Source organism: Paramormyrops kingsleyae, unplaced genomic scaffold (assembly GCF_048594095.1).
Source record: "Paramormyrops kingsleyae isolate MSU_618 unplaced genomic scaffold, PKINGS_0.4 ups31, whole genome shotgun sequence".
In the NCBI taxonomy this organism is placed as follows: domain Eukaryota; kingdom Metazoa; phylum Chordata; class Actinopteri; order Osteoglossiformes; family Mormyridae; genus Paramormyrops; species Paramormyrops kingsleyae.
The window spans coordinates 872,970-897,818 of record NW_027325969.1 but is presented as its reverse complement, the minus strand read 5'-3'; the positions used below and the strand labels follow the sequence as shown (position 1 = coordinate 897,818).

The 24,849-nt window shown below is 55.5% G+C and overlaps 20 non-coding genes and 3 pseudogenes across 20 annotated transcripts; all 23 read right to left on the bottom strand.

Moving 5' to 3' along the window:
- Positions 1–5,388: 5,388 nt before the first annotated feature.
- On the bottom strand, positions 5,389–5,502 carry LOC140584909 (U5 spliceosomal RNA). The gene has a single exon (XR_011986871.1). It is a non-coding gene; the product is annotated as a U5 spliceosomal RNA (small nuclear RNA).
- Positions 5,503–5,921: 419 nt separating this feature from the next.
- On the bottom strand, positions 5,922–6,113 carry LOC140584051 (U2 spliceosomal RNA). Its single transcript, XR_011986087.1, has one exon. It is a non-coding gene; the product is annotated as a U2 spliceosomal RNA (small nuclear RNA).
- Positions 6,114–6,308: 195 nt separating this feature from the next.
- On the bottom strand, positions 6,309–6,422 carry LOC140584908 (U5 spliceosomal RNA). Its single transcript, XR_011986870.1, has one exon. It is a non-coding gene; the product is annotated as a U5 spliceosomal RNA (small nuclear RNA).
- A 423-nt stretch (positions 6,423–6,845) lies between these two features.
- Positions 6,846–7,037, bottom strand: LOC140584050 (U2 spliceosomal RNA). The gene has a single exon (XR_011986086.1). It is a non-coding gene; the product is annotated as a U2 spliceosomal RNA (small nuclear RNA).
- A 195-nt stretch (positions 7,038–7,232) lies between these two features.
- Positions 7,233–7,346, bottom strand: LOC140584906 (U5 spliceosomal RNA). The gene has a single exon (XR_011986868.1). It is a non-coding gene; the product is annotated as a U5 spliceosomal RNA (small nuclear RNA).
- Positions 7,347–7,792: 446 nt separating this feature from the next.
- On the bottom strand, positions 7,793–8,010 carry LOC140584118 (U2 spliceosomal RNA; annotated as a pseudogene).
- A 1,980-nt stretch (positions 8,011–9,990) lies between these two features.
- Positions 9,991–10,104, bottom strand: LOC140584969 (U5 spliceosomal RNA). Its single transcript, XR_011986931.1, has one exon. It is a non-coding gene; the product is annotated as a U5 spliceosomal RNA (small nuclear RNA).
- A 439-nt stretch (positions 10,105–10,543) lies between these two features.
- On the bottom strand, positions 10,544–10,740 carry LOC140584151 (U2 spliceosomal RNA). Its single transcript, XR_011986177.1, has one exon. It is a non-coding gene; the product is annotated as a U2 spliceosomal RNA (small nuclear RNA).
- A 6,043-nt stretch (positions 10,741–16,783) lies between these two features.
- LOC140584905 (U5 spliceosomal RNA) lies at positions 16,784–16,897 on the bottom strand. The gene has a single exon (XR_011986867.1). It is a non-coding gene; the product is annotated as a U5 spliceosomal RNA (small nuclear RNA).
- A 429-nt stretch (positions 16,898–17,326) lies between these two features.
- LOC140584049 (U2 spliceosomal RNA) lies at positions 17,327–17,518 on the bottom strand. Its single transcript, XR_011986085.1, has one exon. It is a non-coding gene; the product is annotated as a U2 spliceosomal RNA (small nuclear RNA).
- A 195-nt stretch (positions 17,519–17,713) lies between these two features.
- Positions 17,714–17,827, bottom strand: LOC140584904 (U5 spliceosomal RNA). The gene has a single exon (XR_011986866.1). It is a non-coding gene; the product is annotated as a U5 spliceosomal RNA (small nuclear RNA).
- A 430-nt stretch (positions 17,828–18,257) lies between these two features.
- Positions 18,258–18,489, bottom strand: LOC140584180 (U2 spliceosomal RNA; annotated as a pseudogene).
- Positions 18,490–19,965: 1,476 nt separating this feature from the next.
- LOC140584242 (U2 spliceosomal RNA) lies at positions 19,966–20,127 on the bottom strand (annotated as a pseudogene).
- A 195-nt stretch (positions 20,128–20,322) lies between these two features.
- Positions 20,323–20,436, bottom strand: LOC140584903 (U5 spliceosomal RNA). Its single transcript, XR_011986865.1, has one exon. It is a non-coding gene; the product is annotated as a U5 spliceosomal RNA (small nuclear RNA).
- Positions 20,437–20,852: 416 nt separating this feature from the next.
- Positions 20,853–21,044, bottom strand: LOC140584048 (U2 spliceosomal RNA). The gene has a single exon (XR_011986084.1). It is a non-coding gene; the product is annotated as a U2 spliceosomal RNA (small nuclear RNA).
- A 195-nt stretch (positions 21,045–21,239) lies between these two features.
- Positions 21,240–21,353, bottom strand: LOC140584902 (U5 spliceosomal RNA). Its single transcript, XR_011986864.1, has one exon. It is a non-coding gene; the product is annotated as a U5 spliceosomal RNA (small nuclear RNA).
- Positions 21,354–21,769: 416 nt separating this feature from the next.
- Positions 21,770–21,961, bottom strand: LOC140584047 (U2 spliceosomal RNA). The gene has a single exon (XR_011986083.1). It is a non-coding gene; the product is annotated as a U2 spliceosomal RNA (small nuclear RNA).
- A 195-nt stretch (positions 21,962–22,156) lies between these two features.
- LOC140584901 (U5 spliceosomal RNA) lies at positions 22,157–22,270 on the bottom strand. The gene has a single exon (XR_011986863.1). It is a non-coding gene; the product is annotated as a U5 spliceosomal RNA (small nuclear RNA).
- A 454-nt stretch (positions 22,271–22,724) lies between these two features.
- On the bottom strand, positions 22,725–22,916 carry LOC140585385 (U2 spliceosomal RNA). The gene has a single exon (XR_011987345.1). It is a non-coding gene; the product is annotated as a U2 spliceosomal RNA (small nuclear RNA).
- Positions 22,917–23,111: 195 nt separating this feature from the next.
- On the bottom strand, positions 23,112–23,225 carry LOC140584900 (U5 spliceosomal RNA). The gene has a single exon (XR_011986862.1). It is a non-coding gene; the product is annotated as a U5 spliceosomal RNA (small nuclear RNA).
- A 442-nt stretch (positions 23,226–23,667) lies between these two features.
- LOC140585384 (U2 spliceosomal RNA) lies at positions 23,668–23,859 on the bottom strand. The gene has a single exon (XR_011987344.1). It is a non-coding gene; the product is annotated as a U2 spliceosomal RNA (small nuclear RNA).
- Positions 23,860–24,054: 195 nt separating this feature from the next.
- LOC140584899 (U5 spliceosomal RNA) lies at positions 24,055–24,168 on the bottom strand. Its single transcript, XR_011986861.1, has one exon. It is a non-coding gene; the product is annotated as a U5 spliceosomal RNA (small nuclear RNA).
- Positions 24,169–24,591: 423 nt separating this feature from the next.
- On the bottom strand, positions 24,592–24,783 carry LOC140585383 (U2 spliceosomal RNA). The gene has a single exon (XR_011987343.1). It is a non-coding gene; the product is annotated as a U2 spliceosomal RNA (small nuclear RNA).
- Positions 24,784–24,849: the final 66 nt, after the last annotated feature.

Below are 24,849 nucleotides of genomic sequence, written 5' to 3'. Positions count from 1 at the left end.
CTCACCTAAAACCCGAAGTATCTCCAGTGTGCTTCAGAAAGGTGTGTCACATCAAACCCTGTAGAATGGAGCGTCACCACCTAAACGAAACGGGGCTAAAGCCAAAAGAGGCCCTTCCACCTCTCCTTGGCCTCGTGATAGCCCCGCTGGATGACGTCAGTCTCCATCCTGAAACCCAAGTCGGCCCGGATTTTACGGAATACCCCTTGTGCCTCCAGATGAACCCCTCTGCGGATGAGCGCGGTCCTGGCATTCCACAGCTCTCGCTTGGTAATGCTGACCAGCAGCCACATCCAGGGGCCGAAGGGGTTATGGAGCTTGGGGTCCCACCCCTTCAACACCTTGTCGTAGGTCAGACCGGGCTGCGGGTCCACACGTCCACACAGGCCCGCTACCAACCCCCAAACTCTCTGTGCATGCCCACAGTCCCAAAACACGTGCCTGATGGTCTCATCCTCGCTGCACTCGGGCCTGGGGCAGCGGGGGTGTCTGGTCAGCTTATGCCTATGTAAGACGTCCCTGACTGGCAGCTTACCATGAAGGCACTGCCAGTTCAGGTCCTGCAGCCTGTGATCCAAACCCTTAGGCTGGATTCTCACCCATGTGCCTTCCTCCAGGCCCAGCATGGCCCGAGTATCCCTATGACCAAGCAAAGCCCTGTAAAGCGCTCTATGCTTGGTCAAGGCCTCTGTCTTGACACCTGCCGGAAAAGACTTACTCCACTTGACAGCGTGGCTGTAGTGGGCCGGCAGGGTCTCAGCCTTGGGGCCGAGGTTGGTCCACGACGCCACCAGGCGTCTCATGGGGAGAGCCAGCCACAGACGCACAAAGTGCTGATGGGGGTGCTCGAGGGGAGCTGCCAGGCGCGCGCAGAGCTGCGAGAAGAACAGGCAGTCAAGCTTGAGAGGAAAGTCAATAACATCCCTCCCCCCACTGTCCTTTCCGAGATACATCACTTCCCTACGCACGTACTCGTACCTGCCCCCCCAGACGAGGTTGAAAACGTCTCTCGTCAGGCCTCTACGCATGAAGCGGGGCAAAGGGTACACATGTGCAAGGTAGAGCAGGGTGGGAAGAATATCCACTTTTAAGGCTAAGACCTTACCTTGGAAGGACAGGGACCTGGACTTCCACAGTCCGATCTTCCGCCTGGCGATCGCCAACCGCTCCTCCCAGTTCAAACGGGCGGCACCATCCGAAAGGAAGTTGACCCCCAACACTTTGAGAGGTCCGTCACAGAGGGTGAGACCACCTGCGACGTCCTCCCTCGCCTTCCAGCTGCCGAAATACTTGGCCACCGACTTACTGAGGTTGAGCGTCGCGCCGGAGGCCCTACCGAACGCATGAACAAGGCTCATGGCATGACCGAGAGACTGATCCGAGCAGACGAAAAGGGTGGTGTCGTCTGCGTACTGGGTCAGTTTAACAGTTTTCCCCCGACTTCCTGGGATAAGAATGCCATCGACCCCGGGGTGGGCGCGAATGGCGCACGCCAGTGGCTCTATATAGAGCGCGTAGAGGAGGGGGGAGAGGGGACATCCCTGCCTCACTCCACTCAGCTGGGGCACCAAATCACTCAGGAAGCCATTGATAACAACATGGCTTCCAACTTCGTTATACAAAGTGTGTAACCACCCCAGATAATTGGGTCCAAAGCCAAACTTACCCAATACTTGAAACAGGAAGCGGTGATCTACCCGGTCGAAGGCTTTCTCCTGGTCCAAGCTGACCAGCAGGAGAGGGAGGTTCCTGTCCTCCACCCAGGCGATGGCGTCGCGGATGAGATGGAGGTTCCACGTCGCCGATCGACCCGGTACTCCACACGTCTGATCGCTGTGAACCAGATGAGCCATGGCCTTCTTCAGGCGTTCGGTAAGGGTCTTTGCGATGAGCTTTGTGTCTACACAAAGCATGGTCAGGGGCCTCCAGTTGCCAAGGTCGGCACGATCACCCTTCTTGTGCAACAGAGAAAGAACCCCTGACCTCATGCTCCTAGTGAGCAAACCCCGGCGCTGAACGTCCTCTACAACCTGCAGTAATTCCGGCCCGAGGACATCCCAAAAGGTGGAATAAAATTCCACCGGGAGCCCATCAAGGCCCGGTACCTTGCGGCGGTTCATCTTGCCAAGCACTGCGGTCAGCTCGGCCAAGGTGATGGGGGCTTCTAAGCCGTCACGAATGTCACTGGGAAGACAAGGTGAGATGTTGTCTAGGAACCGCTCCCCTGCAACCGGGTCCGTGTCCCTAACCTTAAAAAGATTATGATAAAACAATTTAGCAACCTCCAGCATGTCTGATGTTTTAGTTACCATATTGCTGTTTGAGGCACGGAGAGAGACAAAGCTCTTCTCCTCCCGGGCTTCCCTGGCTCTCTGGAAAAAAAAGGCATTGCACTTTTCATTATTTTCCACAAGACACCTTTTGTCGCGGAGCATTAGGGCCGAGGCAGCCTGTTCATGCAGGCGCCTCAGCTCACCCTTTATGCCTAGCAGTCGCTCGTGATCGATGGCGCCCCCATTGTTGTGAGCAGCGTATTCATCCCGCAACCTTCTCTCCAGCTGCAGAATGGAGAATTTCTTCTCCATCCTGCGCTGCTTGCTGTACTGCATGGAGAAGGTTCGGATCCTATCCTTCACACTCTCCCACCATTCGGCCACGGAGGGGAAGGTAGGCTTGTCCTTCTGCCACTCGGAGAAGTGATCTAAAAAAAGGTGTCTAAAATCGCTCTCCTCCAAAATCTGCAGGTTCATTTTCCAATAGCCGCCCCCATATTCAGGGGCGTCTATGGAAACAGTGGCCTCCACTGCCAAATGGTCAGTGGGCCACTGCGGGGAGAGGGACACCTTTTTAAAAACAACGGGGGGTGAGGCTAAAATGTAGTCGATGCGACTGCTAGCTCCGCGACTATTATGCCAGGTGAAGCCCGGCATGCTGGGGTTGCATATCTTAAAACCATCAACAAGTTTAAAGGAACGAATAAAATGGCGAAAGTGCCCAGAGCTGACATCCTGTCTACCCTCCAACGAGATGTTAAAGTCCCCTCCTAAAATCAAGTGTCGATCTGTGACACAGAACGGGGACAACTCTTCAAAGAGAGTTATACGGGACGAGGCCTCCACTGGAGCGTAGACACAAATGGCCCGGAGGCGCTGTCCCCTCCATGTGGCGTCCACCCCCAAAACTCTACCTTGAAGAACGGTAAACGATCTTACTTCTTCAAAGGCGCGGTCGCCAAAAAGGATCCCGACGCCTGAGGAGTGGACACCACCTACGCTCCAGTAGGATCTACCCCTCTTCCATTGTCGTGAAAAGAGAGCCTCGTCCCGCTGGTCCCGGAGGTGGACTTCCTGCAGAAAACAAATGCTGAAGGGAGAAGATGCCAGCTGATTAAAAACAGATGTGCGCTTTAAAACGTTCCTCAAACCCCTGACATTCAAGGTGACAATATTAAAATTGGCCATGAAATGTTAAAAGGTAACATACAATTAAAAACAACACACTAAAATAATAAAAGCCAGCCATTAAAAACAATACCGCATTACTGCCCCCCCTCCTCAGTCAAACCCAAAAGGCCCCCCAGTTCCAGCCCCCCCAGGTACTCCTGTTCATTGGCTTTATCCTGCACACTACTGTACTCCTGGGGGGGCGCAGGGGACTGTCCCAAGTCCCACACCGGATGGGGGGCCCCCAACGTCGGGGAGGGGGGACTCTCTCGGCCTTGGTCCCCGGCCGCCACTGCTGACAAGGTGGCAGCCGGAGGGCTGGATGCGTCGGGTTGTACCTCCCTTCTGCTCTTCTTCCTCCTCCGGGGGGATGCGCCGCTCTTCCTCCTCCTGCTGCTGACGCCCGGAGCCAGGACTGGAGACCCCTCCTGCATCGCTGTCACTGTCCCTGGGGCCTCCTCCACCTCGGCCAGGGCTTCTCCTCCTGCCCCCGCCGCCGGCTGTTCCTGCCCTACTGTGGGGGCTTGCCCTCCCCCACCACTCTCCGTGCCGACAGCTCCATTACCCGACAGAGCGTCAGCATAAGTTGTTTTCTTCTTAGGGCAGGAACGAGCCAGATGGTCCTCGCCGTTGCAGTAGATGCAGCGACGGGGGCCCTTGCAGTCCCTGGCCATGTGCCCCGGCTCCAGGCAGTTACGGCAGCGCAGGTTGGCGCATCCCTCCAGAGTGTGTCCGAAATTGTGGCACTGTCGGCAGAAGGGAGGCTGTCCGGAATAAAACAAGTAAGCCTTATTGCCCTGTAGATTAAAATAGGCTGGGGGATGACTAAAACCGCCCGCGCCATTAGCGTCCGGGCGCAGGCGGGCCTGGAACTGGCGTCGACCAGTCCAGATCCCCAGCTCATCCCGAATATCCTTGTGGCCAGGAAGGAGGTCCACATACTTGTTCAAGTACTGGCGGACGGCCTCGGCGGTCACATGCGGGTTAAAACAATGTACAGTAATTACTCGCTTGTCGGGCCACCACAGCGGCTCGATGGTATACTTTCCCAGGAGAGGGTGCTGGGCCCTCTCCTTGCTCCGCTCCAGGACCTTGCTGTAGCTCTCGTCGGTGGACAGGGTGACCTCGAAGAACTGGAAAGGGCCATTCCGCTGCACGCATAAGATGTCCTCCATGCGGAGGCCCAGCTCCCCGAAGGCCACCTCCCGGATGAAGGCCAGGCGGTCGGGGAAGGTGCCTACCTCCCCTTCGGCCCTCCAGCAGAACCGGGCGGTATTACGCAGGCCACCGCCTGCTACCAGCCACGGCCCGCTGAAGGGCTTCCTCGCTGCTCCGCCGGCCGTCGACATCCGGGAAGGTCCACCGACGTCGTTCCTGGAGCAGAGTCCTCCTGCCGCCGTGGTCCCGACGTCCGCCGTGGTCCTGCTGCCGTCCGCCAATCCGGGATGAGCCGAGGAATGCTAAACTATAAAAACAACTAAGAAATAAAAAACACCAGTTCCCCCGGCAGGGCGGCGGACAGGCCACCAGCCACTGCGGGATCCCCAGCCTAATAAAAACGAAAATAAAAGCAGGGATAAAAGGCTAAAAGGAAGGCACGGGTCGCCCCGTGGCAGCGGCGGTCAAGCCACCTACTGGGCACGCATTAGGTTTGCCGTGCCTTCCTCTAAAAAAACCCGACGCAGTCCGTTAAAAGCGATAAAAAGAGCGTAAAATCCACTTGATCTTAGCCAAAAGGCCGAGAAGCGATACCCACAAATTGCGCCCCGCCGGGCGCCGGCATGCGGGATGCCGACGGAGCTGGCGCGGCTCAGCCCTCACCAGCCCCTCTGGCAGGTGTCGCCCGGCGAGTCCACGCGTGATCCAGGGAGACCACAGCCGCGCCACCGGGCACCTAACGCCAGCCGCTAAGCCGGGCCCAGTCTTCCTTTGACAGCAGCAGTGCAGCTCTGCTTGGGCAGAGCCTCCAAAAATACCATGAACTCATCGCTATCCCTCTCCACGGAAATCTTTAGTAAAAGGCGAAAGATTTATACGGGATGAAGAGAGACCCGAGTCGATATGGGGCCGCCGCCAAGCCCGTCGCCGTTAGCCGGGCCTGCGTGACGCCCCCGCTCGGAGTAGAATGCCCAGGGGCGTCGCAGCCGCCGTCCTCGGGGCCCCGACTCCTCCCTGTCCTCCTGTCCTCTCAAAAGACAGCAATCATTTTAACAAACATGAGGGGAAATTCAAAAGGCAAAGATGACATCATGCCTTACCTCAGCGCAGCTGTCCACCGCACAAACAGTGTGTCACCTTCCTTTAAAAAAAAAAAAAAAAAAAAAAAAAGAAAAACGGCGGGAAACGGGGGCCACGCACAGACAGGGCCCCCCCCCTCACAGCACTCAGTCTATTAGTCACTCACTCACTCACTCAGTCAGTCAGTCAGTCAGTCAGTCAGTCAGTCAGTCAGTTCTGCCTTTCGACAACAGGGGGCAGTAGAGGTGCACCATTCCCGGAAGCACTGCAATACCGGGTCGATGCGTGGAGCGGACGGGGCAAGCCCCACTTCCGGCTCCCTGTTCCAAAAATCCGTTTAATATGTGGTCCCCTCCATGGGGGACGTATCAGATATTAAACTGATAAGAACAGATACTACACTTGATCTTAGCCAAAAGGCCGAGAAGCGATACCCACAAATTGCGCCCCGCCGGGCGCCGGCATGCGGGATGCCGACGGAGCTGGCGCGGCTCAGCCCTCACCAGCCCCTCTGGCAGGTGTCGCCCGGCGAGTCCACGCGTGATCCAGGGAGACCACAGCCGCGCCACCGGGCACCTAACGCCAGCCGCTAAGCCGGGCCCAGTCTTCCTTTGACAGCAGCAGTGCAGCTCTGCTTGGGCAGAGCCTCCAAAAATACCATGAACTCATCGCTATCCCTCTCCACGGAAATCTTTAGTAAAAGGCGAAAGATTTATACGGGATGAAGAGAGACCCGAGTCGATATGGGGCCGCCGCCAAGCCCGTCGCCGTTAGCCGGGCCTGCGTGACGCCCCCGCTCGGAGTAGAATGCCCAGGGGCGTCGCAGCCGCCGTCCTCGGGGCCCCGACTCCTCCCTGTCCTCCTGTCCTCTCAAAAGACAGCAATCATTTTAACAAACATGAGGGGAAATTCAAAAGGCAAAGATGACATCATGCCTTACCTCAGCGCAGCTGTCCACCGCACAAACAGTGTGTCACCTTCCTTTAAAAAAAAAAAAAAAAAAAAAAAAAAAAAGAAAAACGGCGGGAAACGGGGGCCACGCACAGACAGGGCCCCCCCCCTCACAGCACTCAGTCTATTAGTCACTCACTCACTCACTCACTCACTCACTCACTCAGTCAGTCAGTCAGTCAGTCAGTTCTGCCTTTCGACAACAGGGGGCAGTAGAGGTGCACCATTCCCGGAAGCACTGCAATACCGGGTCGATGCGTGGAGCGGACGGGGCAAGCCCCACTTCCGGCTCCCTGTTCCAAAAATCCGTTTAATATGTGGTCCCCTCCATGGGGGACGTATCAGATATTAAACTGATAAGAACAGATACTACACTTGATCTTAGCCAAAAGGCCGAGAAGCGATACCCACAAATTGCGCCCCGCCGGGCGCCGGCATGCGGGATGCCGACGGAGCTGGCGCGGCTCAGCCCTCACCAGCCCCTCTGGCAGGTGTCGCCCGGCGAGTCCACGCGTGATCCAGGGAGACCACAGCCGCGCCACCGGGCACCTAACGCCAGCCGCTAAGCCGGGCCCAGTCTTCCTTTGACAGCAGCAGTGCAGCTCTGCTTGGGCAGAGCCTCCAAAAATACCATGAACTCATCGCTATCCCTCTCCACGGAAATCTTTAGTAAAAGGCGAAAGATTTATACGGGATGAAGAGAGACCCGAGTCGATATGGGGCCGCCGCCAAGCCCGTCGCCGTTAGCCGGGCCTGCGTGACGCCCCCGCTCGGAGTAGAATGCCCAGGGGCGTCGCAGCCGCCGTCCTCGGGGCCCCGACTCCTCCCTGTCCTCCTGTCCTCTCAAAAGACAGCAATCATTTTAACAAACATGAGGGGAAATTCAAAAGGCAAAGATGACATCATGCCTTACCTCAGCGCAGCTGTCCACCGCACAAACAGTGTGTCACCTTCCTTTAAAAAAAAAAAAAAAAAAAAAAAAAAAAGAAAAACGGCGGGAAACGGGGGCCACGCACAGACAGGGCCCCCCCCCTCACAGCACTCAGTCTATTAGTCACTCACTCACTCACTCACTCACTCACTCACTCAGTCAGTCAGTCAGTCAGTCAGTCAGTCAGTCAGTCAGTCAGTCAGTTCTGCCTTTCGACAACAGGGGGCAGTAGAGGTGCACCATTCCCGGAAGCACTGCAATACCGGGTCGATGCGTGGAGCGGACGGGGCAAGCCCCACTTCCGGCTCCCTGTTCCAAAAATCCGTTTAATATGTGGTCCCCTCCATGGGGGACGTATCAGATATTAAACTGATAAGAACAGATTTTTTTTAATTCATCTTTATTCAACATTTCTGCTTACAATCTAAGAACAACACATAAAACTATAAAAACCCAACATTTTCCACATACTAACTAAAACAAACCCACATCAATACTAATCAAAATAGCACATATCAAAACCCATTTATACCCACAAACTTAATCCAACACTATAATTAACAAAAACATATTACTACCATAATAAAACAAGACACCTTATAACATACAAATCTTAAAATATGAAACTACTCAAAACATTACAACACACATTAAAACAGTATTAAATCCATAAATATAGCAGAAATCCTAAAATCTTTAAAAAGGTAAAACATTATCATCCTCAGAAATATCCCCATTAAAACTAAGGTCTCCCCCGGACTCAACAGTGGCTAAAAAAGAACGTTCGTTTGCAATGTCCTGCTGCACTGTATAAGACCGTCTCTCAAGTGGGGAGACCAGAACACTTAGTAAGTCCATCTGTTCAAAAGGGGAAATCGCTTCTCGGCCTAAAGCAGTGTCCTCGTTCCTCCGGGCCTTCTTCCTCCTCCTGCTTTGGACAAACCTGGAGGGAGAGGTTGCGCGCTTTTCAGCCACGGCCAAAGGACCCTTACCTGGGGACTCCACAGAAGCACTGGAGGCCGTGGACTCCCCATCAGCACTGGCGAAGGGCTGATCCTCTGTGTTCTCAGCTCCCCTCTCGGCTCCCCCGTGCATCTCAGCGCAGCCCGGCAGTGCCTGCTGTCGGGCCCCGTCCACAGCCGAGCCCCGGGTAACGGCGTCGGCCCAGGACGGTTTGCGCTGAGGGCAGCTCCGAGCCAGATGGTCCTCACCTCTGCACAGGTTACACCGGAGGGGGCCCTTGCAGTCCTTCGCCAAGTGACCGACGTCCAGGCATCTCCAGCACTTCATGGTGGTACAGGAGTCCGCGGTGTGGCCCAGGCCGTGGCACAAGCGGCAGGAGGAGGGTTGCCCGGAGTAAAAAAGGTAGCCCTTGCAACGACCTATCATAAAATGAGCAGGTGGGTGGCTATACCCGTCAGGGGAGCTAGCGTCGGGGCGCAGGCACACCCGGAACTGCCTGCGCCCAGTCCAGACACCCAGCTGGTCTCTCACGTCCCTGTGCCCAGGGACCACGTCGACAAACCTGCCCAGGAAGGCAGCCACCGCTTCAGCTGGAACGAAGGGGTCCAAGACGTGGACGGTGATCACTCTCCGGTCCAGCTTCCACAGTGGCTCCACGTCATAGAACATCCGGCGAAGCTCTTCCTCCAAGCGGCTGCATGCAGCCAACATCCTCTTGTAGCCCTCTTCCGTAGTGCAAGTCACATAGAAGAAGGCCGAAGACTGGTTGCGCTGCACACAGATGATGTCTTCCATAGTGAGTCCCAGGAGGCCGAAGAGCACCTCCCGGATGAAGGTCAGTCTCTCCGGGAAACTCTCCGGTTCCTCCTGGTGAGTCCACTTGAAGGCTGCTGTATGCCGGATGACTACGACGGTCCTGTGTGGGCTCCCGGACATCCTGGCGATGGTGGGCAAGAGAGTCCTCGGGAGCCGGGCAGGGAGTCGACGTGTCCTAGCTGGGTGCCTAAACTAATAAAAGCTGGAAATAAAACCCCAAGCTCACCCTGCGGGAACGGCGGTCAAGCCACCCGAACCTGCACGTTAGGCTTGCAAGGGCTACCCAAAATAAAAAAAGCGCTAAAAGGAGACAACAGCTAGCCCCGTGGCAGCGGCGGTCAAGCCACCTGCTGGTCACGCTTTAGGTTCGCTGTTGCCTCCACTAAAAAACCTGCCAATAAAAATCCCTCCAAAAAGCAGCACTTGATCTTAGCCAAAAGGCCGAGAAGCGATACCCACAAATTGCGCCCCGCCGGGCGCCGGCATGCGGGATGCCGACGGAGCTGGCGCGGCTCAGCCCTCACCAGCCCCTCTGGCAGGTGTCGCCCGGCGAGTCCACGCGTGATCCAGGGAGACCACAGCCGCGCCACCGGGCACCTAACGCCAGCCGCTAAGCCGGGCCCAGTCTTCCTTTGACAGCAGCAGTGCAGCTCTGCTTGGGCAGAGCCTCCAAAAATACCATGAACTCATCGCTATCCCTCTCCACGGAAATCTTAAGTAAAAGGCGAAAGATTTATACGGGATGAAGAGAGACCCGAGTCGATATGGGGCCGCCGCCAAGCCCGTCGCCGTTAGCCGGGCCTGCGTGACGCCCCCGCTCGGAGTAGAATGCCCAGGGGCGTCGCAGCCGCCGTCCTCGGGGCCCCGACTCCTCCCTGTCCTCCTGTCCTCTCAAAAGACAGCAATCATTTTAACAAACATGAGGGGAAATTCAAAAGGCAAAGATGACATCATGCCTTACCTCAGCGCAGCTGTCCACCGCACAAACAGTGTGTCACCTTCCTTTAAAAAAAAAAAAAAAAAAAAAAAAAAAAAGAAAAACGGCGGGAAACGGGGGCCACGCACAGACAGGGCCCCCCCCCTCACAGCACTCAGTCTATTAGTCACTCACTCACTCACTCACTCACTCAGTCAGTCAGTCAGTCAGTCAGTCAGTCAGTCAGTCAGTCAGTCAGTTCTGCCTTTCGACAACAGGGGGCAGTAGAGGTGCACCATTCCCGGAAGCACTGCAATACCGGGTCGATGCGTGGAGCGGACGGGGCAAGCCCCACTTCCGGCTCCCTGTTCCAAAAATCCGTTTAATATGTGGTCCCCTCCATGGGGGACGTATCAGATATTAAACTGATAAGAACAGATTTTTTTTTTTTTTTTTTTCTCCATACTTTATTAAACAGTTCTGCACATCATTTAAATCAACACCACCTGATCAAAACATATAAACATCAAACCTACACTTTTAAAATTGGCATCGTCATCCATGCATATTAAAACAACCTTTCCAGCATACATCATAAACAAATATTACAACAATGTAAAAGGTTGAAATTTTTAACATAATACACATCAATGGCAATACAATAAAATCATAATAATAAGACATATTAAAACAGTATTAAACAAACAAATTATGCAGAACTATATACCATAAAATAATCAAAACAGTAATAAAATCAACAATTAAAATTACACACATTTACCCTTTAATTACATTCATCTGGCCATTTCTACAAATAAAATGTCACCTCAAATGCAAGCCATTAAAAGGTTAAAACCTTAAAAGAGGAACAGACCCACAGACCACAAATTTCAAACACAAGGGTCGGGTTAAAACAGGGTTATACACCATCCACACACATAAAATCTGAGACTTCGGGCATAAAATACGGTTAATCACAGAAACAAAGCACACCAAATAGATTAAAATGTTAATAGATAATGTTAATATTAATAAATACGTGCTAAAAGTGATCAACCAGTAGTGCACAATAAATTCTGTACATGCAATTATTAAAAAAGTATTTGAAATACAACACACGCACAAAAAAACAAAGCACACTCACCTAAAACCCAAAGTACCTTCTGTGTGCTCCAGAAAGGTGCGTCATGTCCACCCTGTAGAATGGAGCGTCACCACCTAAACGAAACGGAGCTAAAGCCAAAAGAGGCCCTTCCACCTCTCCTTGGCCTCGTGGTAGCCCCGCTGGATGACGTCAGTCTCCATCCTGAAACCCAAGTCGGCCCGGATTTTACGGAACACCCCTTGTGCCTCCAGATGAACCCCTCTGCGGATGAGCGCGGTCCTGGCATTCCACAGCTCTAGCTTGGTAATGCTGACCAGCAGCCACATCCAGGGGCCGAAGGGGTTATGGAGCTTGGGGTCCCACCCCTTCAACACCTTGTCGTAGGTCAGACCGGGCTGCGGGTCCACACGTCCACACAGGCCCGCTACCAACCCCCAAACTCTCTGTGCATGCCCACAGTCCCAAAACACGTGCCTGATGGTCTCATCCTCGCTGCACTCGGCCCTGGGGCAGCGGGGGTGTCTGGTCAGCTTATGCCTATGTAAGACGTCCCTGACTGGCAGCTTACCATGAAGGCACTGCCAGTTCAGGTCCTGCAGCCTGTGATCCAAACCCTTAGGCTGGATTCTCGCCCATGTGCCTTCCTCCAGGCCCAACATGGCCCGAGTATCCCTATGACCAAGCAAAGCCCTGTAAAGCGCTCTATGCTTGGTCAAGGCCTCTGTCTTGACACCTGCCGGAATAAACTTACTCCACTTGACAGCGTGGCTGTAGTGGGCCGGCAGGGTCTCAGCCTTGGGGCCGAGGTTGGTCCACGACGCCACCAGGCGTCTCATGGGGAGAGCCAGCCACAGACGCACAAAGTGCTGATGGGGGTGCTCGAGGGGAGCTGCCAGGCGCGTGCAGAGCTGCGAGAAGAACAGGCAGTCAAGCTTGAGAGGAAAGTCAATAACATCCCTCCCCCCACTGTCCTTTCCGAGATACATCACTTCCCTACGCACGTACTCGTACCTGCCCCCCCAGACGAGGTTGAAAACGTCTCTCGTCAGGCCTCTGCGCATGAAGCGGGGCAAAGGGTACACATGTGCAAGGTAGAGCAGGGTGGGAAGAATATCCACTTTTAAGGCTAAGACCTTACCTTGGAAGGACAGGGACCTGGACTTCCACAGTCCGATCTTCCGCCTGGCGATCGCCAACCGCTCCTCCCAGTTCAAACGGGCGGCACCATCCGAAAGGAAGTTGACCCCCAACACTTTGAGAGGTCCGTCACAGAGGGTGAGACCCCCTGCGACGCCCTCCCTCGCCTTCCAGCTGCCGAAATACTTGGCCACCGACTTACTGAGGTTGAGCGTCGCGCCGGAGGCCCTACCGAACGCATGAACAAGGCTCATGGCATGACCGAGAGACTGATCCGAGCAGACGAAAAGGGTGGTGTCGTCTGCGTACTGGGTCAGTTTAACAGTTTTCCCCCGACTTCCTGGGATAAGAAGGCCATCGACCCCGGGGTGGGTGCGAATGGCGCACGCCAGTGGCTCTATATAGAGCGCGTAGAGGAGGGGGGAGAGGGGACATCCCTGCCTCACTCCACTCAGCTGGGGCACCAAGTCACTCAGGAAGCCATTGATAACAACATGGCTCCCAACTTCGTTATACAAAGTGTGTAACCACCCCAGATAATTGGGTCCAAAGCCAAACTTACCCAATACTTGAAACAGGAAGCGGTGATCTACCCGGTCGAAGGCTTTCTCCTGGTCCAAGCTGACCAGCAGGAGAGGGAGGTTCCTGTCCTCCACCCAGGCGATGGCGTCGCGGATGAGATGGAGGTTCCACGTCGCCGATCGACCCGGTACTCCACACGTCTGATCGCTGTGAACCAGATGAGCCATGGCCTTCTTCAGGCGTTCTGTAAGGGTCTTTGCGATGAGCTTTGTGTCTACACAAAGCATGGTCAGGGGCCTCCAGTTGCCAAGGTCGGCACGATCACCCTTCTTGTGCAACAAAGAAAGAACCCCTGACCTCATGCTCCTAGTGAGCAAACCCCGGCGCTGAACGTCCTCTACAACCTGCAGTAATTCCGGCCCGAGGACATCCCAAAAAGTGGAATAAAATTCCACCGGGAGCCCATCAAGGCCCGGTACCTTGCGGCGGTTCATCTTGCCAAGCACTGCGGTCAGCTCGGCCAAGGTGATGGGGGCTTCTAAGCCGTCACGAATGTCACTGGGAAGGCAAGGTGAGATGTTGTCTAGGAACCGCTCCCCTGCAACCGGGTCCGTGTCCCTAACCTTAAAAAGATTGTGATAAAACAATTTAGCAACCTCCAGCATGTCTGATGTTGTTGTTACCGTATCGCCGTTTAAGGCCCGGAGAGAGTCGAAGGTCTTCTCCTCCCGGGCTTCCCTGGCTCTCTGGAAAAAATGAGTATTGCACTTTTCATTGTTTTCCAAAAAGAACATTCTGTCGCGGAGCATTTGGGCCGAGGCAGCCTGTGCATGCAGGCGCCTCAGCTCACCCTTTATATCAAGCAGTCGCTCGTGGTCGATGGTGCCCCCGCTGTTGTGAGCGGCGTATTCATCCCGCAACCTTCTCTCCAGCTGCAGAATGGAGAATTTCTTCTCCATCCTGCGCTGCTTGCTGTACTGCATGGAGAAGGTTCGGATCCTATCCTTCACACTCTCCCACCATTCGGCCACGGAGGGGAAGGTAGGCTTGTCCTTCTGCCACTCGGAGAAGTGATCTAAAAAAAGGTGTCTAAAATCGCTCTCCTCCAGGATCTGCAGGTTCATTTTCCAATAGCCACCCCCATATTCAGGGGCGTCTATGGAAACAGTGGCCTCCACTGCCAAGTGGTCAGTGGGCCACTGTGGGGAGAGGGACACCTTTTTAAAAACAACGGGGGGTGAGGCTAAAATATAGTCGATGCGACTGCTGGCTCCGCGACTATTGTGCCAGGTGAAGCCCGGCATGCTGGGGTTGCATATCTTAAAACCATCAACAAGTTTAAAGGAACGAATAAAATGGCGAAAGTGCCCAGAGCTGACATCCTGTCTACCCTCCAACGAGATGTTAAAGTCCCCTCCTAAAATCAAGTGTCGATCTGTGACACAGAACGGGGACAACTCTTCAAAGAGAGTTATACGGGACGAGGCCTCCACTGGAGCGTAGACACATATGGCCCGGAGGCGCTGTCCCCTCCATGTGGCGTCCACCCCCAAAACCCTACCTTGAAGAACGGTAAACGATCTTACTTCTTCAAAGGCGCGGTCGCCAAAAAGGATCCCGACGCCTGAGGAGTGGACACCACCTACGCTCCAGTAGGATCTACGCCTCTTCCATTGTCGTGAAAAGAGAGCCTCGTCCCGCTGGTCCCGGAGGTGGACTTCCTGCAGAAAACAAATGCTGAAGGGAGAAGATGCCAGCTGATTAAAAACCGATGTGCGCTTTAAAACGTTCCTCAAACCCCTGACATTCAAGGTGACAATATTAAAATTGGCCATGAAATGTTAAAAAGGTAAAATACAATTACAAACAACACACTAAAATAATAAAAGCCAGCCATTAAAAACAATACCGCATTACTGCCCCCCCTCCTCAGTCAAACCCAAAAGGCCCCCCAGTTCCAGCCCCCCCAGGTACTCCTGTTCATTTGCTTTGTCCTGCACACTACTGTACTCCTGGGGGGGCGCAGGGGACTGTCCCAAGTCCCACACCAGATGGGGGGCCCCCAATGTCGGGGAGGGGGGACTCTCTCGGCCTTGGTCCCCGGCCGCCACTGCTGGCAAGGTGGCAGCCGGAGGGCTGGATGCGTCGGGTTGTGCCTCCCTTCTGCTCTTCTTCCTCCTCCGGGGGGATGCGCCGCTCTTTCTCCTCCTGCTGCTGACACCTGGAGCCAGGACTGGAGACCCCTCCTGCATTGCAGTCGCTGTCGCTGGGGCCTCCTCCACCTCGGCCAGGGCATCTCCTCCTGCCCCCGCCGCCGACTGTTCCTGCCCGGACGTGGGGGCTTGCGCTCCCCCACCACTCTCCTTGCCGACAGCTCTGCTGCCTAACAGAGCGTCGGCGTATGACGTTTTCCGTTGGGGGCAGGAACGAGCCAGATGGTCCTCACCGTTGCAGTGGATGCAGCGACGGGGGCCCTTGCAGTCCCTGGCCATGTGCCCCGGCTCCAGGCAGTTGCGGCAGCGCAGGTTGGCGCATCCCTCCAGAGTATGTCCAAAGGTGTGACACTGTCGGCAGAAGGGAGGCTGTCCGGAATAAAACAAGTAAGCCTTATTGCCCTGTAGATTAAAATAGGCTGGGGGATGACTAAAACCGCCCGCCCCATTAGCGTCCGGGCGCAGGCGGGCCTGGAACTGGCGTCGACCAGTCCAGATCCCCAGCTCATCCCGGATGTCCTTGTGGCCAGGAAGGAGGTCCACATACTTGTTCAAGAACTGGCGGATGGCTTCGCCGGACACATGCGGGTTAAAACAATGTACCGTAATTACCCGCTTGTCGGGCCACCACAGCGGCTCGACGGTGTATCGTCCCAGGAGAGGGTGCTGGGCCCTCTCCTTGCTCCGCTCCAGGACCTTGGTGTAGCTCTCGTCGGTGGACAGGGTGACCTCGAAGAACTGGAAAGGTCCATTCCGCTGCACACACAGGATGTCCTCCATGCGCAGGCCCAGCTCCCCGAAGGCCACCTCCCGGATGAAGGCCAGGCGGTCGGGGAAGGTGCCTACCTCCCCTTCGGCCCTCCAGCAGAACCGGGCGGTATTACGCAGGCCACCGCCTGCTACCAGCCACGGCCCGCTGAAGGGCTTCCTCGTAGCTCCGCCGGCCGTCGACATCCGGGATGGTCCACCGACGTCGTTCCTGGAGCAGAGTCCTCCTGCCGCCGTGGTCCCGACGTCCGCCGTGGTCCGGCCGCCGTCCGCCAATCCGGGATGAGCCGAGGAATGCTAAACTATAAAAGCAACTAAAAAATAAAAACACCAGTTCACCCGGCAGGGCGGCGGACAGGCCACCAGCCACTGCGGGATCCCCAGCCTAATAAAAACGAAAATAAAAGCAGGGATAAAAGGCTAAAAGGAAGGCACGGGTCGCCCCGTGGCAGCGGCGGTCAAGCCACCTACTGGTCACGCATTAGGGTCACCGTGCCTTCCTCTAAAAAACCCGACGCAGTCCGTTAAAAGCAATAAAAAGAGCGTAAAATCCACTTGATCTTAGCCAAAAGGCCGAGAAGCGATACCCACAAATTGCGCCCCGCCGGGCGCCGGCATGCGGGATGCCGACGGAGCTGGCGCGGCTCAGCCCTCACCAGCCCCTCTGGCAGGTGTCGCCCGGCGAGTCCACGCGTGATCCAGGGAGACCACAGCCGCGCCACCGGGCACCTAACGCCAGCCGCTAAGCCGGGCCCAGTCTTCCTTTGACAGCAGCAGTGCAGCTCTGCTTGGGCAGAGCCTCCAAAAATACCATGAACTCATCGCTATCCCTCTCCACGGAAATCTTTAGTAAAAGGCGAAAGATTTATACGGGATGAAGAGAGACCCGAGTCGATATGGGGCCGCCGCCAAGCCCGTCGCCGTTAGCCGGGCCTGCGTGACGCCCCCGCTCGGAGTAGAATGCCCAGGGGCGTCGCAGCCGCCGTCCTCGGGGCCCCGACTCCTCCCTGTCCTCCTGTCCTCTCAAAAGACAGCAATCATTTTAAGAAACATGAGGGGAAATTCAAAAGGCAAAGATGACATCATGCCTTACCTCAGCGCAGCTGTCCACCGCACAAACAGTGTGTCACCTTCCTTTAAAAAAAAAAAAAAAAAAAAAAAAAAGAAAAACGGCAGGAAACGGGGGCCACGCACAGACAGGGCCCCCCCCCCTCACAGCACTCAGTCTATTAGTTACTCACTCACTCACTCACTCAGTCAGTCAGTCAGTCAGTCAGTCAGTCAGTCAGTCAGTCAGTTCTACCTTTCGACAACAGGGGGCAGTAGAGGTGCACCATTCCCGGAAGCACTGCAATACCGGGTCGATGCGTGGAGCGGACGGGGCAAGCCCCACTTCCGGCTCCCTGTTCCAAAAATCCGTTTAATATGTGGTCCCCTCCATGGGGGACGTATCAGATATTAAACTGATAAGAACAGATACTACACTTGATCTTAGCCAAAAGGCCGAGAAGCGATACCCACAAATTGCGCCCCGCCGGGCGCCGGCATGCGGGATGCCGACGGAGCTGGCGCGGCTCAGCCCTCACCAGCCCCTCTGGCAGGTGTCGCCCGGCGAGTCCACGCGTGATCCAGGGAGACCACAGCCGCGCCACCGGGCACCTAACGCCAGCCGCTAAGCCGGGCCCAGTCTTCCTTTGACAGCAGCAGTGCAGCTCTGCTTGGGCAGAGCCTCCAAAAATACCATGAACTCATCGCTATCCCTCTCCACGGAAATCTTTAGTAAAAGGCGAAAGATTTATACGGGATGAAGAGAGACCCGAGTCGATATGGGGCCGCCGCCAAGCCCGTCGCCGTTAGCCGGGCCTGCGTGACGCCCCCGCTCGGAGTAGAATGCCCAGGGGCGTCGCAGCCGCCGTCCTCGGGGCCCCGACTCCTCCCTGTCCTCCTGTCCTCTCAAAAGACAGCAATCATTTTAACAAACATGAGGGGAAATTCAAAAGGCAAAGATGACATCATGCCTTACCTCAGCGCAGCTGTCCACCGCACAAACAGTGTGTCACCTTCCTTTAAAAAAAAAAAAAAAAAAAAAAAAGAAAAACGGCGGGAAACGGGGGCCACGCACAGACAGGGCCCCCCCCCTCACAGCACTCAGTCTATTAGTCACTCACTCACTCACTCACTCACTCACTCACTCAGTCAGTCAGTCAGTCAGTCAGTCAGTCAGTCAGTTCTGCCTTTCGACAACAGGGGGCAGTAGAGGTGCACCATTCCCGGAAGCACTGCAATACCGGGTCGATGCGTGGAGCGGACGGGGCAAGCCCCACTTCCGGCTCCCTGTTCCAAAAATCCGTTTAATATGTGGTCCCCTCCATGGGGGACGTATCAGATATTAAACTGATAAGAACAGATTTTTTTTTTTTTTTTTTTTTTAATTCATCTTTAATCAACATTTCTGCATACAATCTAAGAACAACACGTAAAACTATAAAGCCATTTATCACACACTACCCGTAATAAACTAACATCCATACTAAAACCCATACACATATAAACCTCACTCATAACCTATTAAATCATAATACAACAACGTACATAACACACATTATAAAGCAATCCTATAATACCACATACATAAAACTTTATAAAAAACTTCAAACCTATAACACCATTACAACACACGTTAAAACAGTATTAAATACATAATTACAGCAGAAATCCTAAAATCTTTAAAATGGTAAAACATCATCCGAAATATCCCCATTAAAACTAAGGTCCCCCCCCGACTCGGCAGCAACTAAAAAAGAGCGTTCATTAGCAAAGTCCTGCTGCCCTGCATAAAAACGTCTCTCTTGGGGGGAGACCAAAACACTTTGCAAATCAATTTGCTCTAAGGGGAAGATCGCTTCTCGGCCTAAAGCAGTGTCCTCATTCCTCCGGGCCTTCTTCCTCCTCCTGCATTGGACAAACCTGGAGGGAGAGGTTGCGCGCTTTTCAGCCACGGCCACTTGACCCTTACCAGGGGACTCCACCGAAGCGCTGGAGGCCGTGGACTCCCCATCGGCACCGGCGAAGGGCTGTTCCTCGCTGTTCTCAGCTCCCCTCTCGGCTCCCCCGTGCATCTCAGCGCAGCCCGGCAGTGCCTGCTGTCGGGCCCCGTCCACAGCCGAACCCCGAGCAACGGCGTCGGCCCAGGACGGTTTGCGCTGAGGGCAGCTCCGAGCCAGATGGTCCTCACCTCTGCACAGGTTACACCGGAGGGGGCCCTTGCAGTCCTTCGCCAGGTGACCGACGTCCAGGCATCTCCAGCACTTCATGGTGGTACAGGAGTCCGCGGTGTGGCCCAGGCCGTGGCACAAGCGGCAGGAGGAGGGTTGCCCGGAGTAAAAAAGGTAGCCCTTGCAACGACCTATAATAAAATAAGCAGGTGGGTGGCTATACCCGTCAGGGGAGCTAGCGTCGGGGCGCAGGCACACCCGGAACTGCCTGCGCCCAGTCCAGACACCCAGCTGGTCTCTCACGTCCCTGTGCCCAGGGACCACGTCAACAAACCTGCCCAGGAAGGCAGCCACCGCTTCAGCTGGAACGAAGGGGTCCAAGACGTGGACGGTGATCACTCTCCGATCCAGCTTCCACAGTGGCTCCACGTCGTAGTGCATCCGGCGAAGCTCTTTCTCCAAGCAGCTGCATGCAACCAACATCTTCTTGTAGCCTTCTTCCGTGGTGCAAGTCACATAAAAGAAGGCTGAAGACTGGTTGCGCTGCACACAGATGATGTCTTCCATAGTGAGTCCCAGGAGGCCGAAGAGCACCTCCCGGATGAAGGCCAGTCTCTCCGGGAAACTCTCCGGTTCCTCCTGGTGGGTCCACCTGAAGGCTGCTGTATGCCGGATGACTACGACGGTCCTGTGTGGGCTCCCGGACATCCTGGCGATGGTGGGCAAGAGAGTCCTCGGGAGCCGGGCAGGGAGTCGACGTGTCCTAGCTGGGTGCCTAAACTAATAAAAGCTGGAAATAAAACCCCAAGCTCACCCTGCGGGAACGGCGGTCAAGCCACCCGAACCTGCACCTGCACCTGATAAGAACAGATACTACACTTGATCTTAGCCAAAAGGCCGAGAAGCGATACCCACAAATTGCGCCCCGCCGGGCGCCGGCATGCGGGATGCCGACGGAGCTGGCGCGGCTCAGCCCTCACCAGCCCCTCTGGCAGGTGTCGCCCGGCGAGTCCACGCGTGATCCAGGGAGACCACAGCCGCGCCACCGGGCACCTAACGCCAGCCGCTAAGCCGGGCCCAGTCTTCCTTTGACAGCAGCAGTGCAGCTCTGCTTGGGCAGAGCCTCCAAAAATACCATGAACTCATCGCTATCCCTCTCCACGGAAATCTTTAGTAAAAGGCGAAAGATTTATACGGGATGAAGAGAGACCCGAGTCGATATGGGGCCGCCGCCAAGCCCGTCGCCGTTAGCCGGGCCTGCGTGACGCCCCCGCTCGGAGTAGAATGCCCAGGGGCGTCGCAGCCGCCGTCCTCGGGGCCCCGACTCCTCCCTGTCCTCCTGTCCTCTCAAAAGACAGCAATCATTTTAACAAACATGAGGGGAAATTCAAAAGGCAAAGATGACATCATGCCTTACCTCAGCGCAGCTGTCCACCGCACAAACAGTGTGTCACCTTCCTTTAAAAAAAAAAAAAAAAAAGAAAAACGGCGGGAAACGGGGGCCACGCACAGACAGGGCCCCCCCCCTCACAGCACTCAGTCTATTAGTCACTCACTCACTCACTCACTCACTCACTCACTCAGTCAGTCAGTCAGTCAGTCAGTCAGTTCTGCCTTTCGACAACAGGGGGCAGTAGAGGTGCACCATTCCCGGAAGCACTGCAATACCGGGTCGATGCGTGGAGCGGACGGGGCAAGCCCCACTTCCGGCTCCCTGTTCCAAAAATCCGTTTAATATGTGGTCCCCTCCATGGGGGACGTATCAGATATTAAACTGATAAGAACAGATACTACACTTGATCTTAGCCAAAAGGCCGAGAAGCGATACCCACAAATTGCGCCCCGCCGGGCGCCGGCATGCGGGATGCCGACGGAGCTGGCGCGGCTCAGCCCTCACCAGCCCCTCTGGCAGGTGTCGCCCGGCGAGTCCACGCGTGATCCAGGGAGACCACAGCCGCGCCACCGGGCACCTAACGCCAGCCGCTAAGCCGGGCCCAGTCTTCCTTTGACAGCAGCAGTGCAGCTCTGCTTGGGCAGAGCCTCCAAAAATACCATGAACTCATCGCTATCCCTCTCCACGGAAATCTTTAGTAAAAGGCGAAAGATTTATACGGGATGAAGAGAGACCCGAGTCGATATGGGGCCGCCGCCAAGCCCGTCGCCGTTAGCCGGGCCTGCGTGACGCCCCCGCTCGGAGTAGAATGCCCAGGGGCGTCGCAGCCGCCGTCCTCGGGGCCCCGACTCCTCCCTGTCCTCCTGTCCTCTCAAAAGACAGCAATCATTTTAACAAACATGAGGGGAAATTCAAAAGGCAAAGATGACATCATGCCTTACCTCAGCGCAGCTGTCCACCGCACAAACAGTGTGTCACCTTCCTTTAAAAAAAAAAAAAAAAAAGAAAAACGGCGGGAAACGGGGGCCACGCACAGACAGGGCCCCCCCCCTCACAGCACTCAGTCTATTAGTCACTCACTCACTCACTCACTCACTCACTCACTCAGTCAGTCAGTCAGTCAGTCAGTCAGTTCTGCCTTTCGACAACAGGGGGCAGTAGAGGTGCACCATTCCCGGAAGCACTGCAATACCGGGTCGATGCGTGGAGCGGACGGGGCAAGCCCCACTTCCGGCTCCCTGTTCCAAAAATCCGTTTAATATGTGGTCCCCTCCATGGGGGACGTATCAGATATTAAACTGATAAGAACAGATACTACACTTGATCTTAGCCAAAAGGCCGAGAAGCGATACCCACAAATTGCGCCCCGCCGGGCGCCGGCATGCGGGATGCCGACGGAGCTGGCGCGGCTCAGCCCTCACCAGCCCCTCTGGCAGGTGTCGCCCGGCGAGTCCACGCGTGATCCAGGGAGACCACAGCCGCGCCACCGGGCACCTAACGCCAGCCGCTAAGCCGGGCCCAGTCTTCCTTTGACAGCAGCAGTGCAGCTCTGCTTGGGCAGAGCCTCCAAAAATACCATGAACTCATCGCTATCCCTCTCCACGGAAATCTTTAGTAAAAGGCGAAAGATTTATACGGGATGAAGAGAGACCCGAGTCGATATGGGGCCGCCGCCAAGCCCGTCGCCGTTAGCCGGGCCTGCGTGACGCCCCCGCTCGGAGTAGAATGCCCAGGGGCGTCGCAGCCGCCGTCCTCGGGGCCCCGACTCCTCCCTGTCCTCCTGTCCTCTCAAAAGACAGCAATCATTTTAACAAACATGAGGGGAAATTCAAAAGGCAAAGATGACATCATGCCTTACCTCAGCGCAGCTGTCCACCGCACAAACAGTGTGTCACCTTCCTTTAAAAAAAAAAAAAAAAAAAAAAAAAAAAAAAAGAAAAACGGCGGGAAACGGGGGCCACGCACAGACAGGGCCCCCCCCCTCACAGCACTCAGTCTATTAGTCACTCACTCACTCACTCACTCACTCAGTCAGTCAGTCAGTCAGTCAGTCAGTCAGTCAGTCAGTCAGTCAGTCAGTCAGTCAGTTCTGCCTTTCGACAACAGGGGGCAGTAGAGGTGCACCATTCCCGGAAGCACTGCAATACCGGGTCGATGCGTGGAGCGGACGGGGCAAGCCCCACTTCCGGCTCCCTGTTCCAAAAATCCGTTTAATATGTGGTCCCCTCCATGGGGGACGTATCAGATATTAAACTGATAAGAACAGATACTACACTTGATCTTAGCCAAAAGGCCGAGAAGCGATACCCACAAATTGCGCCCCGCCGGGCGCCGGCATGCGGGATGCCGACGGAGCTGGCGCGGCTCAGCCCTCACCAGCCCCTCTGGCAGGTGTCGCCCGGCGAGTCCACGCGTGATCCAGGGAGACCACAGCCGCGCCACCGGGCACCTAACGCCAGCCGCTAAGCCGGGCCCAGTCTTCCTTTGACAGCAGCAGTGCAGCTCTGCTTGGGCAGAGCCTCCAAAAATACCATGAACTCATCGCTATCCCTCTCCACGGAAATCTTTAGTAAAAGGCGAAAGATTTATACGGGATGAAGAGAGACCCGAGTCGATATGGGGCCGCCGCCAAGCCCGTCGCCGTTAGCCGGGCCTGCGTGACGCCCCCGCTCGGAGTAGAATGCCCAGGGGCGTCGCAGCCGCCGTCCTCGGGGCCCCGACTCCTCCCTGTCCTCCTGTCCTCTCAAAAGACAGCAATCATTTTAACAAACATGAGGGGAAATTCAAAAGGCAAAGATGACATCATGCCTTACCTCAGCGCAGCTGTCCACCGCACAAACAGTGTGTCACCTTCCTTTAAAAAAAAAAAAAAAAAAAAAAAAAACGGCGGGAAACGGGGGCCACGCACAGACAGGGCCCCCCCCCTCACAGCACTCAGTCTATTAGTCACTCACTCACTCACTCACTCACTCAGTCAGTCAGTCAGTCAGTCAGTCAGTCAGTCAGTCAGTCAGTCAGTCAGTCAGTCAGTTCTGCCTTTCGACAACAGGGGGCAGTAGAGGTGCACCATTCCCGGAAGCACTGCAATACCGGGTCGATGCGTGGAGCGGACGGGGCAAGCCCCACTTCCGGCTCCCTGTTCCAAAAATCCGTTTAATATGTGGTCCCCTCCATGGGGGACGTATCAGATATTAAACTGATAAGAACAGATACTACACTTGATCTTAGCCAAAAGGCCGAGAAGCGATACCCACAAATTGCGCCCCGCCGGGCGCCGGCATGCGGGATGCCGACGGAGCTGGCGCGGCTCAGCCCTCACCAGCCCCTCTGGCAGGTGTCGCCCGGCGAGTCCACGCGTGATCCAGGGAGACCACAGCCGCGCCACCGGGCACCTAACGCCAGCCGCTAAGCCGGGCCCAGTCTTCCTTTGACAGCAGCAGTGCAGCTCTGCTTGGGCAGAGCCTCCAAAAATACCATGAACTCATCGCTATCCCTCTCCACGGAAATCTTTAGTAAAAGGCGAAAGATTTATACGGGATGAAGAGAGACCCGAGTCGATATGGGGCCGCCGCCAAGCCCGTCGCCGTTAGCCGGGCCTGCGTGACGCCCCCGCTCGGAGTAGAATGCCCAGGGGCGTCGCAGCCGCCGTCCTCGGGGCCCCGACTCCTCCCTGTCCTCCTGTCCTCTCAAAAGACAGCAATCATTTTAACAAACATGAGGGGAAATTCAAAAGGCAAAGATGACATCATGCCTTACCTCAGCGCAGCTGTCCACCGCACAAACAGTGTGTCACCTTCCTTTAAAAAAAAAAAAAAAAAAAAAAAAAAAAAGAAAAACGGCGGGAAACGGGGGCCACGCACAGACAGGGCCCCCCCCCTCACAGCACTCAGTCTATTAGTCACTCACTCACTCACTCACTCACTCACTCACTCAGTCAGTCAGTCAGTCAGTCAGTTCTGCCTTTCGACAACAGGGGGCAGTAGAGGTGCACCATTCCCGGAAGCACTGCAATACCGGGTCGATGCGTGGAGCGGACGGGGCAAGCCCCACTTCCGGCTCCCTGTTCCAAAAATCCGTTTAATATGTGGTCCCCTCCATGGGGGACGTATCAGATATTAAACTGATAAGAACAGATACTACACTTGATCTTAGCCAAAAGGCCGAGAAGCGATACCCACAAATTGCGCCCCGCCGGGCGCCGGCATGCGGGATGCCGACGGAGCTGGCGCGGCTCAGCC